Consider the following 13,680-nt stretch of genomic DNA (forward strand, 5'->3'; position numbering starts at 1 on the left):
CACTCTCACCACAAAAGAGACTGAAATTATCATGAACAGCATTCACTCCGAAGCTTCAACAGACCCCTGTCCTCACCACATCTACAACAGAGCCAGTGCATCCATCGCCCCCGAACTCCACAAGACACTGAATTGCTCCATCACAACAGCCACCTTTCCCGAAGATTGGAAACCCACCGAAGTCTGTCGCCTCCTGAAGAAACCCACAGCCAACCCCTCAGAGCTCAAGAATTTCCAACCCATCTCGCTGCTACCCTCCCCAGCTAAAGTCCTGGAAAAGGCCATAAACTTGCAGCTGTGATAATTCCTCAAGGACAACAACTCTCTGGATACCTCTCAGTCTGGATTCCACAGCAACCACAGAATGGAGACAGCTCTTCATTTAATCACCAATAACTTCTGCACACTCCTCAACGACAGACATACCACAGCACTCATTCTCCTTGACCTATTTGTAGTCTTTGAAGCAGTCTCCCACAGCACCTTATACACCAGACTCCACGGCACAGGAATCAGCGGAAAAGCCTTGCATTGGATCCACTCCTTCCTCACCGGAAGAACACAGAGAGTTAGGCTTCCACCCTTCATATCCAAACCAAAAGAAGTCAACTGTGGAGTCCCTCAGGGATCCTCTCTGAACCCAACGCTCTTCAACATATACATGGCCCCTTTTGCAGCCATCGTCAGAGATTACGAAATGAACATTGTGTCCTACGCCGTTGACACGCAACTCACCATATCCATCAACGAAGACCTGAACAAAGCTAAGAGGAATTTTCACACCGGAATGAAAGCCTTCGCCACCTGGATGAGGGAGAGCTGCCCAAGCTCATCTTGGACAAGACCGAGCTCATCATCTTTGTAAACTCCACCTCAGCCTGGGATGACTCCTTGTGGCCCACATGGCTCAGCATACCACCTACTCCGACTGCCATGCCCGCAACCTAGGAATCATCCTCAACTCTTCCCTATCAATGACTCAATAGAAGAATGCAGTCACCTCTTCCTGCTGGCGCACCCTCCTCCAACTCTGCAAAATCTTCAAATAGATCCCGGTCGACTGTCGCAAAATAATCACCAACGCCCGAGTCACAAGCAAGCTCGAGTACAGCAAAGCACTCTACACCGGCACCAAAATAAAGAACATCAGGAAACTACAACTCATCCAAAACTCTGCTGCCAGACTCATCCTGAACCTCCCCCGCCAAAAACATATCTCCCAAAACCTGAGGACCCTCTATTGGCTCCTAGTAAAGAAGAGAATCAACTTCAAACCACTCACCCACACCCACAAGGCCCTTCACAACATCGGACCGGCCTACCTGAACCATTACGTCTCTTTCCATAACCCCATCAGGCCCCTCTTCTCCACCCAGCAGGCGCTAGGTATCATATCACACATCTGGGAAAACCCCACCAGAGGATGATCGTTTGCATACCTCACAGCAAAGAGCTGGAACCACGTGCCCACGCACCTTTGACAAAGCCCATCTCTCACCATCTTCAGGAAGAACCGCAAAACATGGCTCTTAGGATGAGGCCCAGACCCACCACCAGTGCCTTGAGACCCTTACAGGGGTGTAGTTACGTTTTTATAAAAACTGATTGATTGATATAAACTGATTGATTTATCAAACCATTACATAGATTCCCAAGTAAAGGCAGGCAACCCTGGTATAAGCAAGCCATTCCTACTTCAAGTGATACTGGATAATCCAAATCACCATGGCCACATACCATCATATGACATAAAAACATGTAACATCTACCCAATGCAAGAAGGGAAAAGTATCCTTGGTCTGCGTATCACATTGTCAACAGCATTGTACAGGAGGAAGGAGAGAGAGTCTGGTCACTACACGGAATACACCTAATGTCAGCAGGATGAAAAGCAACATCAGTACCCACTAATCAGACATGGTAAGCATGGCATCCTTCAGTGGGGTTAACCCAAACTCGCATCATCAGTAAAATGAACATGGTTGGAACACAATCCATGATGGGAAGACACACTTGGTGGACACATCCTAAACTATACACAGGTGTACTAAAAACAGCACAACAGCCCCAGTGAAATTCAAACATAATATGGCAAAAGACTCTAGCCTCATGTGTTAGATCATTCAAAGTTATAGTAAGGACATAGTACAAAATGCAGACAGTGAGGTATGATCATTCAAGGCAGTATACACATGATGTTGACACATGACTGTCTGGTCCATTGCTGTGATTGGACATCCATTGCATATGTATCATTCCTACTAATTGTGTCAGAAGGACACCATTGTTATAAGTCTAATATATGAGGATTTCATCATGGCTGTCACATGCTTACATCTCATACACAATACCGTGTCACAGTAGAAAAGTAGCTCAAACATGCAGGCATTCAACATGCATTAGGGCAATTGTGGTGTAATATTACACATGGCTATGTACATACCTCACTCACCAAGGGGAATAGCCCTGCAACAGCTGACAAGAGTTCATCTCCGGAAATCATGTAACATATATGATGGGCAGAAATGCATCACAGAAAGCTGTGACACATCAGTGAGCAACAGCCAATCGAGATGCTCTGCCCATTTCTGCATCAAACACTCACATAGACATATCCTATGATACATATTAGTGGACTGTGTGCAGGAACCTACCCACATTCCAACTGTATCATTAGGGATGATCTACCTGTTTGTGTGAAGTTATACCCACCTGGAAAGTAACAGTTGATTATACTAAGACAATAAGAATTCAAATAATAGTCATGCTGTTGTACAGGACTGAGGGGAATCCACGGTATTTACCAGGTTCAGATCCCAAGTGGATGTGCATACATGGTGGCAATACATGACGCAAGTACACCAATGTGGGCACATAATAACTGTGACACATGACCCTTCCCACATACTCAGATGTAGCATTCAGTCCCTCACTCAATCACCTGGTAAGTGGTCAAACAAGAGTTAGGACTGTACTTACCCCCTTGTGGCTACTGTGCTGCTTTCAAACGCCCATCCAACTCAGGGTAGGCCACCGTCAATATGTGGGCCATTAGGGGGGTCATGGTCCGATGGGCGCCCTCAGAGGATAACTCGAGCTGGGCCTCTGCGATCCTCCAGGCCCAGCATCTCAGTTCCCCCTACCTCTTCCGACAGTGGGAGCTCTGCCAGCTGTGGACTCTCAGAGTCTGCACCTTCTTGGCGACGGCATCCCAAATCCCCTTCTTCTGATGGGAGTTGACAGCAGGGATGCAGAAGACAAGAAAGAAAATCATGTTCACAAGTCCCACACAAGAACAGCCAGTGTCATATTCAACTAATGACAATAAGTCAATGTGAACCTGTGCAGAACACCTGTCCACCTGCAGCATATGGCAGTCATTGGATAGAAGGAAATCACTGCACACACTCACTATAAGGGTGCCCTTCACACACCTTTGCTGCACATGTGCATCATTTTCAAGGTGGGTCAGAGAACATTCATTGAACACTTTACATCTTGTCTCTGGACTCCAAACCTGTCACCTCATGTAGTTACATGCATAGTAACTCTACCATGTTTGCATACTGATAGCACCTACAGGGATTAAATGACACAATCTAACTTTTTAGCCATACACCAGGGCAGGACTAACTAATGTTGGAGGCAAGCAATTGAAACAGATCTGCACATGGTGCTCCTACCTGCTCCTCTAGTGCACCATAGAGCTGTCCATACAGGAGAAGGGCCTCCTCCACAAGCTTCTCCCGCTCATCTTTTGAGACAGCAGGGACCCTTTCACATGATTGCTCCCAGAGGAAATACACAGCAGCTCAGGTCGTGGAGGTCTTGGTTGCAGCAGTGTCAGGAGTCAAGTGAGAGATTTAGCAGGAGATGATGGTCACATCTGCCAAGTACATGACTGTCACTGCTGGCGGACACTGCAAGTGGCCCAGGACTGCCAAAGGCAACAATGTTTTCCAATGGGTATGTCCGCGGCAGTAGCAGCCGCCTACCTCCATGACAACTTCTGCTGGTGGTCAAGGTCGTTTCCCATTGTCCAGTGTAGTAGGTCAGACAGTTGCCATTTTCATGCCTTTTAATGGTATTGAATTGAATATTTTGATATGTCATAATGTTGAAAACAATACTATATCCTACACATTTGTGTTGGCCTTGACTACAAATATGCATTCATACTGATAGATTGGTCATGGTATTATGTTGGCATGCTAATCTCAAACAATTCAAGGGAGATACTGTCACCACCCTCTCAGCCATGGGCAAATGTGATTTGGGCAACTGAGCACATCCAATGTCTGATGTTAATTTTGCATACTGTCGCTGTGGTATGATGACAGGGATATATCTAGGGGCTCATTTAAGACCCCCTAGCGCCTCCTTGTACCACATTTGTGCCATTTTTATATCCTAATGTGGCCCAATGAGGCCAATATCGCTGCGTCAAATTTACAAAGTGGAGCAATGCATGAATTGTGCCACTTTGTAAGCCTTTGTGCTACATTATGTACGCAAAGGGGACATTCCCTCATTAGGGGGGTGGAAATAATGGCATAAAGAAATCTAAAATATTTCATTGCATCATTTATTTCGCCACCTTTAACGCCTGCTCAAAGCAGGTGTTAACAGGAGGCATCCCATTGGTTTCAATTCGCCTCAATGGGCTTTGCAGGATTAGGGTAACAATTTTTGACGTTAATCCTGCAAAGTTCTGAATTTGCGTAAACATTTTTTACGCTAGTTTCCCTAACTACCACCATGGTGCACCGTATCTTGGCACACACATGGTGGCGTTAAGGAGGTGCTAAGGGGTGCAAGAAAAGTGGTGCTGCACTGGGTGCAGCACCACTTTTCTTAAATGAGAGCCATAATTATTTGGACAATGTGAAGAAATATCAGTATGGTGTCATGATTCTATTGGGATTGTATGTGTGACATGTTTTCCCTGTGTCAATTGGTATGTCAGCGTTTCTATGGGATAAGTGTATTGTCATGTACAAATGACACAATGATTGAAAAACCTTCTTATTTCCTCTCACATAGTTACCCTAGAATAAGAAGAGTCAGACAACCTTCTGTGTACCATCCACTGGCAGATTTGCAGATGATAGAGAATTGTCATGTGATACAAATTTACAGCCTGGATAGGCAGACAATAAAGGTTCTCAGTCATCAGTTGGAGCCAGATCTAAAGCTTATCCTCAGTCATTCAAATAGCATTTGCAAGTTACTTCTGTGCTGCTTGTCCCGGCTACAGGTTCTTTCCAAAATACAGTGGCACTAACTGCTGAGATGTCCCAGCCTATGTTCAGTCTTGTCTTGAAGGATGTACTATCCTCATTGCTAAAACACCTGGACAGCTACATCAGTTTTCCTAAATGTGAGGACTTTGCCCATGTGCAGGCATAATTCTATGGTTTGGCACACACCTCACATGTAGTGGGATCCATAGAAGGTGCTTGTGTATCCTTGGTTCCTCTACATCGCAATAAACAGGTCTTTCAGAACAGGAAAATCTTCCATTCCATAAATGTCCGGGTAGTTTGTTTGATGGACCACTACATCTCCCAAGTATGTGCTTGTTGCCCTAAGTCAGTCCATGATGCCTTCATCATGCAGAACAGCGATATTCCTCAGCTCATGACAGAACTGTACCCAGAGAGGCCCTGGTTGGTTGGTGAATTATATATGTCATATGCATTAGTATGCTATGTCTGCTGCCGCATGTGATGATGCCCTGAACTTACGTTTGTACCCATGTTGCATATACCCAAACGATCCATCATTGTTGACACCAGTGAGGAACCCAACCGGGCCAGGAGAAGTCAGCTTCAACAAGGCTCAAGGAAGGACAAGGTGTGTCATGGATGGGGCTTTGGGGCTCCTGAAGGCAAGATTTTGCTGTATCGATAAGTCTGGTGGAGCCCTCCTCTGCTCATCTACTAAAGTGTGTCAAACCATTGTGGCCTGCTGCATGCTCCACAACCTTGCCCTGAGGCAACAGATACCATACATCCCAGATGGGGGGAGTTAGCAGTCCCACCGGGTGAGATTGTAGAAATGTCAAGTGAGGATGCTTTGATGTGGATGAAGGTGGATTAATTGGGGCTGAACTCATCAATCAGTACTCCACCTGAGTGTAAGTATGAAATTACCTCTGATTTCACTGATTCCGAGGGGTACTATGGGGTTCATGGTTGTATGAGACTGCTTTTCTGTGTGACCATCTGACAGTTTATTTGATGCTATGCAGTAAGCAGCAGAAGATTTCTAGGTTTTACTGACTTGCTCTTGTGACTTTCGTAAGTAAAACCTTAGTATGTAGCATTGTAAAGCACAGTCTGAGTTATCTGACAAATTGTAATGGCAACATATAGGTCAAGTAAGCCTTCAACTGGCTAACACTCTTGTGTTGCACATTTTTCCTTCCAGGTCTCTTCACAATGCCCTCCTGATGTGAACATATCTGAGTTGTGTCATTGGAAGATGGATGGAACTGGTCTGACATGTGAAGTGGAAATGGGTTGGTGCAGGTACTTTGTTAAAACTAATTGGGATTTATGAGTCCCATGCCCAGGCTACCAGGACAGTGGGAGGGCAGAGACCTGTGCTACACAATGGACGTGTTTGGCATGGTAAGTGGGTAAAATAGTGTTGCATTTTGTGATTTTGTATCCCCGTCACATGTGATCCAGTGCAAACCTTTCCCTTTGCCTTCACATTGTATTTACAATTATCCTGTGTGACTGGTATGCAGCTCTCATTGTGTTCCCTCATTGCAGGCCACAGTGCCTGTGCCATAACACTGACATAGGTGTGTCACATGCCTACAGATGTCTGGCCATTGTAAGTGAAATTACCTCTAACTAGGGACTGCAGTAATGTTCTCTGTCTGTATAATGGGGTTATTTAATTTGTCTAGACATGTTCTAGGTACGTGATAAGGGTGAAGCTGAGGATGATTTCAACCATTCTGTTGGCCTATTCAGTCTGACACAACCTGGCATGTCCATGACTTTAGTGGCCAGTGGGATGTTCTTTACAGATACCTAAGCAAAAGTATATATTTTTTGGACAGACGACTATGATAGGCCTGACAATTGTGGGGTCTGTGTGCTGCACAGAGTAATGAACATGTTTATTGGAAAATGCCAACCTGGGTCTTTGTGTTGTAAGTTATCCTCAGCATGGCATTATCTGTGACATGTACCTCCAGCCACGAGCTCCTTATGTTTGAATCAGAAGCATGTAACACATTTCACAAACACCCACTCACATTGGTGGAAAATGCTCAGAATACATAGATCATGTTTTAGTAATGTTTCTTTTCTTGTGCACATGATATTGGGCTGAATGTGTGTGAAAATAAATAAAGTCAAATAGTGAAGGGATCAGTCATGGCGATCACCAGAGTAGCAGCCACTACATCTGTAGTCCTGTAGGAGGCTGGCCTGGTTTGTAGTGGGTACCAAAGGTACTTACACCTTATACCAGGTCAAGTTATCCCTTATTAGTGAAATGTAGTCAGTGTCTAGAAGCCAGGCTACCTAGGGGTAGCTGTAGCTGAGCAGCCAAGGCTGACCTAGGAGACATGCAAAACTCTTGCAATACAACTGTAGTCACACAGTACTTATACACATGAAAGAAAATAATCAGTGTTACAAAAATAAAGGTACTTTATTTTGGTGACATAAATGCCACAAATACCTTAGAGGCCATACTCTCTTAGGAGTTAAGTAATAGACACAATCTATACACTAGTATCCAAAACAGGTAACTAAATATTTAGTAAATAGTGCAAATAGTGAAAATCACAGTGGGTTGCAATGGGCCTAGGGGGAACACAAACCATATACCAAAATAGTGGAATGCGAAAGCCGGTTTCCCACCCAGGCAAGTGTAGTGTTTACAGGGGCGCTGGAAGTGTAAGAAAGCACCAAAGGTAAGTAATAGAACCCAACCCAGAGTCCAGGAAAACAGGATAAATCACAGAAAGTTTCCGGAAACACACAAGAAGTCGTGATAGAAGGTGGCTCTCAGCACCTCAGAGATTCCTCAGAAGATCAGGCAGCATGCACAGGAGTCCCACAGCATGGGGACAAGGAACGTGAAAATGGAGGCCCATGCAGCACGACACAAGGGGATTCTGCGCTGCTGGAGAACCACTCAGGAAGCTGTGCGTCACAGGCCACCAGTCGTCGCTGCAGAGAGGTGACTGCTGATGTAGGGAAGTGACTTTGATTCTTCTGGTGCAGGCTGAAGACTGGCAGTCCTCTAAAGATGCCTACCTCGAAACAGTGTCAGTTGCTGGCAGGAGCTGAAGATACAATGTTGCAGAAATCATATTTGCTTCTTTGTTCCAATTTATGGAGTTCCTGGATGGTTCAGCTGCGGTTTCACCGGTAGAAGATAAAGTAAAGGATGCAAAGGATTCCTGCTGGAGTCTTGAAATCTCAATCTGAAGAAACACCCAGAGGAGAGATACTAAATAGCCCTGAAAGGGGGATTGGTCGCCTAACAAGGTAAGCACCTATCGGGGAGGGCTCTGATGTCAACTGCTGGCACTGGCCACTCAGATGCTCTCATAGTGCCCCACCACCTTGGAATCCAAGATGGCAAAACCCAGGGAAACTCTGGAGGAGCTCTGGGTACAACCCCTGGGGTGGTGATGGACCGGGGAGTGGTCACTCCCCATTCCTTTGTCCAGTTTTACCCCAGAGCAGGGACTGGGGGTCCCTGAACTTGTCTAGACTGGATTCTGCAAGGAGGGCACCCTCTGTGCCCTTCAAAGCATTTCCAGAGGCTCTGGGAGGCTACAACTCCCATGCTTGTAACATCTATTTGCAGAGGGGGAGGGTGTAACACCCGTCTCCCAAAGTAAATCCTTTTTTCTGCCTTCCTGGGCTTGAGCTGCTCAAGCAACAGGAGGGTAGAAACCTATCTGTGAGGTTGCAGCAGTTGGGGCTGCCTGGAAAACCTCAGAAGGCTGGTATGGAAGTACTGGGGGTCCAATGTGGAGCCCCCAGAGTGCATGGGATTGTACAACCAATACTAGAATCAGTATTGGAGTACAATTCTCAGTTGTTAGACACCCTACATGGCCATATTCGGGGTTACAATTGTAAAGCTGGACCTAAGTATTGACCTATGTCCATTGCACGCGTAAAATGGTGTCCCCGCACCCACGAAGTCTGGGAAAATGGTCCTGGATGATGTGGGAGGACCTCTGCTGGTGCAGGGGTGCCCTCACACAGAGGTATTTTACACCCAGCCTTCAGGGTTGAAGTGACCTGGGGCAGTGTAAATGGCTTTGCATGGGCTCCCTATGGGTGGCAAAAATAATGCTGCAGCCTGTAGGGATCCCCTGGAATCCCAATGCCCTGGGTACCTAGATACCATATACTAGGGACTTATAAGGGGTGACCAGTATGCCAATTTGGTATGAATTACTGGGTTACCAGTATGTAGTATTTTGGAAACAGAGGGAGCACAAGCACTGAGGTCCTGATTAGCAGGATTCCGGTGACACAGTCAAGCATACTTGACAAACAGGCCAAAAACCATAAGCACTTGGGTCCTGACTAGCAGGGTCCGAGTGACACAGTCAAAACATAATGACATCAGGCAGAAATTTGGGGGCAACATGCCAAACAGAGGGTACTTTCCTACAACCCCCCCCCCCAAACAAGGGACAATAAGGCTAACCTTGCCCAGATGAGTCTTCATTGTCTAAGTGGAAATATCTGAAGAGTCCATCTGCATTGGAGTGGTTACTCCTAGGTCTATGTTCCACTGTAAAGTCCATCCCCTGTAGAGAAATGGACCACCTCAACAATTTAGGGTTTTCACCTTTCATTTGTTTTAATCATAAGAGAGGGTTGTGGTCTGTCTGAACTATGAAGTGCTTCCCAAATACGTAGGGTCTTAGGGCCAGATGTAGTAAAATCCGAATTTACGAATCGGAAATTGCGAGTCGGTGCGACTCGCAATTTCCGATTTGCAAAATCAGATGCAGAACGGTGTCTCAGACACGGTCTGCGTATCTTAATGGGGTCGCAAAGACCCACCTCATTAATATTAATGAGGTGGGTCGCATTTTGGGACCCCATTGAGATTCCCTGCCTGCTGCTTTTTAAATAAAGCAGTTTTTTTTTTTGTATTGCAGCCCGTTTTCCTTAAAGGAAAACGAGTTGCAATACAAAAAAATAAGAAAACCATTTGGATTAAGTTTTTCAGAGCAGGCAGTGGTCCGTTGGACCACTGCCTGCTCTGAAAAAACATTAATGGCGACATTCACAAAGAGGAAGGGGTCCCTTGGGGACCCCTTCCCTTTTGCGAATGGGTTACCACCAGTGTGACACTGGTGGCAACTGCGAATTGCTTTGTGACCGCGTTCGCGGTCACAAAGCAATTCTGCATCGCGGTGCGAGTCGCAAATAGGAAGGGAACACCCCTTCCTATTTGCAAGTCGCATTCCAATTTTGCGAGTCGGTACCAACTCGCAAAATGAGAATGTGCATTGCGATGCGTGTTTTGCATGGCGCAAACTGCGATTTTCGCAGTTTGTGCCATGGAAAACGCTTCCTACATCTGGGCCTTAGTTTCTTCAGGGCCAAGACCACAGCAAAGGCCTCCCTCTCTATGGCTGACCAAAGCTTTTCTCTAGGGGTCAACCTGTACTAATAAAAGCAACAGGTTGATCCTGGCCCTCTTAATCTAGTTGTGATAACACTGCCCCAACCCCTATCTCAGAAGCAGACAGTAAACTTCTTAGAATAGTTTGGGCTTTTCAGGACAGGTGAAGTACACATAGCCTGCTTAAGATTCTCAAAAGCTTTTTGACAGCTGGCTGTCCATAATACCTTTTTAGGCATCTTTTTAGAAGTGAGGTCATTAAGAGGGGCAACAATGGAGCCATAGTTCCTAATGAACCTCCTGTAGTACCCAGAGAGACCAAGAAAGGCTCTGACCTAGGTCTGAGTAGTAGGGGGAGACCAGTCTAAATAGTCCAGCTCTTCCACTGCAGTGGTTCAATCTGTTCCCCTCCAACTGGGTGTCCCAGAAAAACCACCTTCCCCTGCCCTATCTGGCACTTTGAAGCCTTGATAGTGAAGCCTGCCTTTTGCAGGGCCTCCAAAACTTTTCATAGGTGGACCAGGTGTCTTCCCTGGTGGAGCTGAATACAGCAATATTATCTAGATATGCTGCACTGAAAGCTTTCAGACCTTGGATGTCTGTATTCACCAACCTCTGGAAAGTGGCAGGTGTATTCTTAAAACCAAAAGGCATGGCTGTAAATTGGTAATGCCCTCCAATGGTAGAGAATGCAGTTTTAGGTTTTTCATCTTCTGATAGCTTGATCTGCCAATACCGTGCAGTCAAGTCAAAAGTTCTTAGATACTTGGCAGATGCCAGTGTATCTATTAGCCAAACTGCCTTGGGCTTAGGGTGAGCATTATTCTTGGTTACTGTATTGAGCCCTCTGTAATCTACACAAAACCTCATCTCACATTTTGAGAATGAGTCTTTGGTACTAGCACCACTAGGCTGGCCCAGGGGCAATCTCTGTGTTCAATTACTCCTAAGTCCAACATTTTCTGAATGTCTGATTTAATGCAGTCCCTGACATGGTCAGGCTATCTATAAATCTTACTTTTGAAATTTTAAACTGTCTCCAGTATCTATGGTGTATTTCCACCAAGTGGTCTGACCAGGTGTCAGAGAAAACAGCTCAGAAAAAAACTGGCCTAGGAGGTTCCAGCAGTCTTCCTTTTGCTCTTCTGTAAGATTGTCTGCTAGGACAACTCCTTCCACTGACCCATCAGCTGCAGTGTTGGAGAAGAGGTCAGGGAGAGGGTCACTCTCTTCCTCCTGCCCCTTATCAGTGGCCATGAGTAGGTTTAAGTCTACCCTATCATAGTAGGGATTCAGGTGGTTCACATGAAGTACTCCTAGAGGACTTCTGGGAGTGCCTAGGTCCACTAAATAAGGGACCTCACCCTTTATTCCCACTATCAAATGTGACCACTCCATTTGTCCTACAGTGCAATTCGTGCAATAGGCTCCAATACCCACACCTTCTGTCCTGGGTGGTACTCAGTCAGGACAGCCTTCTGTTTATGCCATTGTTTTTGCAACTCTTGGCTTGCCTGAAGGATTTTACTGGCCTTTTTCATGTACTCAGCCATTCTTGATCTTAGTTCAAGTACATAATCCACAATGTCTTGTTTGAGGGCTTCAAGGGTTGCTCCCACTCCTCCTTCACAAGTGCACGTGGACCCTTAACAGGGTGACCAAAAAGGAGTTCAGATGGGCTGTAGCCTAATCCCTTCTGGGGTACCACCTCCCTGTAGGCAGAAAGGAGGCATGGCAATAGGACATCCCATCTCCTTCTGTCCTTTTGAGATAGTCCCATGATCATACCTTTGAGAGTTTTCTAAAACTTCTCAACCAATCCATTTGTCTGAGGGTGGTAAGATGTGGTAAATGTGTATGTTACACCACATTCTTCCCACATTGCCTTTAAGTATGTAGACATAAAGTTACTACCCCTGTCTGATACTACCTCTTTAGGGAAGCCAACCCAGGAAAATATTCCCAGGAGGGCCTTTGCCACTGCATGTGCTGTAGTGGTCCTTAGATGGATGGCTTCTGGATATCTAATGACATGGTCCACTACCACCAAGATAAATCTATTGCCAGAAGCAGTGGGAGGGTCAAGGGGTCAACTATGTCAACCCCAACTCTCTCAAAGGGCACCCCAACCACAGGCAGTGGGATCAAGTGGGAATGCCACCAGTCTTGCCACTGCCTTGGCAAGTGAAACAAGAGCGTCAAAACTCTTTTATGTCCTCTGACATATGAGGCCAGTGAAAGTGAGGGACCAGTTTGTCAAAGGTCTTGCTTTGCCCCAAATGTCCAGCAAGGGGAATGTCATGTGCCAGTGTTAGGAGGAATTTGCTATACTGCAAGGGAATGGTCAGTCTCCTAGTAGCACCATGTTTTGGGTCCCTTGACTCTGTATAAAGGAGATTGTTCTTCCAATACACCTTATGAGAGTCACTAACATCCCATGCTTCTTGTTTGACAGCTTGCTGTCTCAAACCCTCTAGTGTGAGTCAGGTCTGCTGTGCCACACTCAATTCCTCCCTGGCAGGCCCCCCTGCACCTAAAGGCTCAGCTGTGTCAGCTTGGAGCTCCTCTGGTGTAGGATCTGCACAGGGAGCAGACTCCTCCTTATCAAAAGGGGAACCTTCAGGAGAGGGAGGGATAGTGGACAAGGGTTTGCCCTTTCTACCCCGAGTTTTTGTGAGCTCATGGTCCATTTCCAGATCCACGTTTCCCTGTCTTCTTTGCTTCTTCACCTGAGCCCTGGTTAGAGCAAACATGTGCCCTGGAATGCCCAACATTGCTGCATGAGCCTCCAATTCCACTTCAGCACAAGCTGAAGTCTCCAAATCATTGCCCAGTAGACATTCCACAGGTACGTCAGTGGATACCACAACTTTCTTTGGACCAGTACCCCCCCCCCGCCAGTTGAGAGATTCACAACAGCCATGGGGTGGCTAACAGTGTCATTATGGGTGTCAATCACTTGGTCCTTATGACCAATTAGGTGTTTCTCAGGGGGTACCAGTTTATCCATCACTATAGTGACACTGGCACCTTTGTCCCTGTAGG

This window comes from Pleurodeles waltl, chromosome 3_1, assembly GCF_031143425.1.
Source record: "Pleurodeles waltl isolate 20211129_DDA chromosome 3_1, aPleWal1.hap1.20221129, whole genome shotgun sequence".
In the NCBI taxonomy this organism is placed as follows: domain Eukaryota; kingdom Metazoa; phylum Chordata; class Amphibia; order Caudata; family Salamandridae; genus Pleurodeles; species Pleurodeles waltl.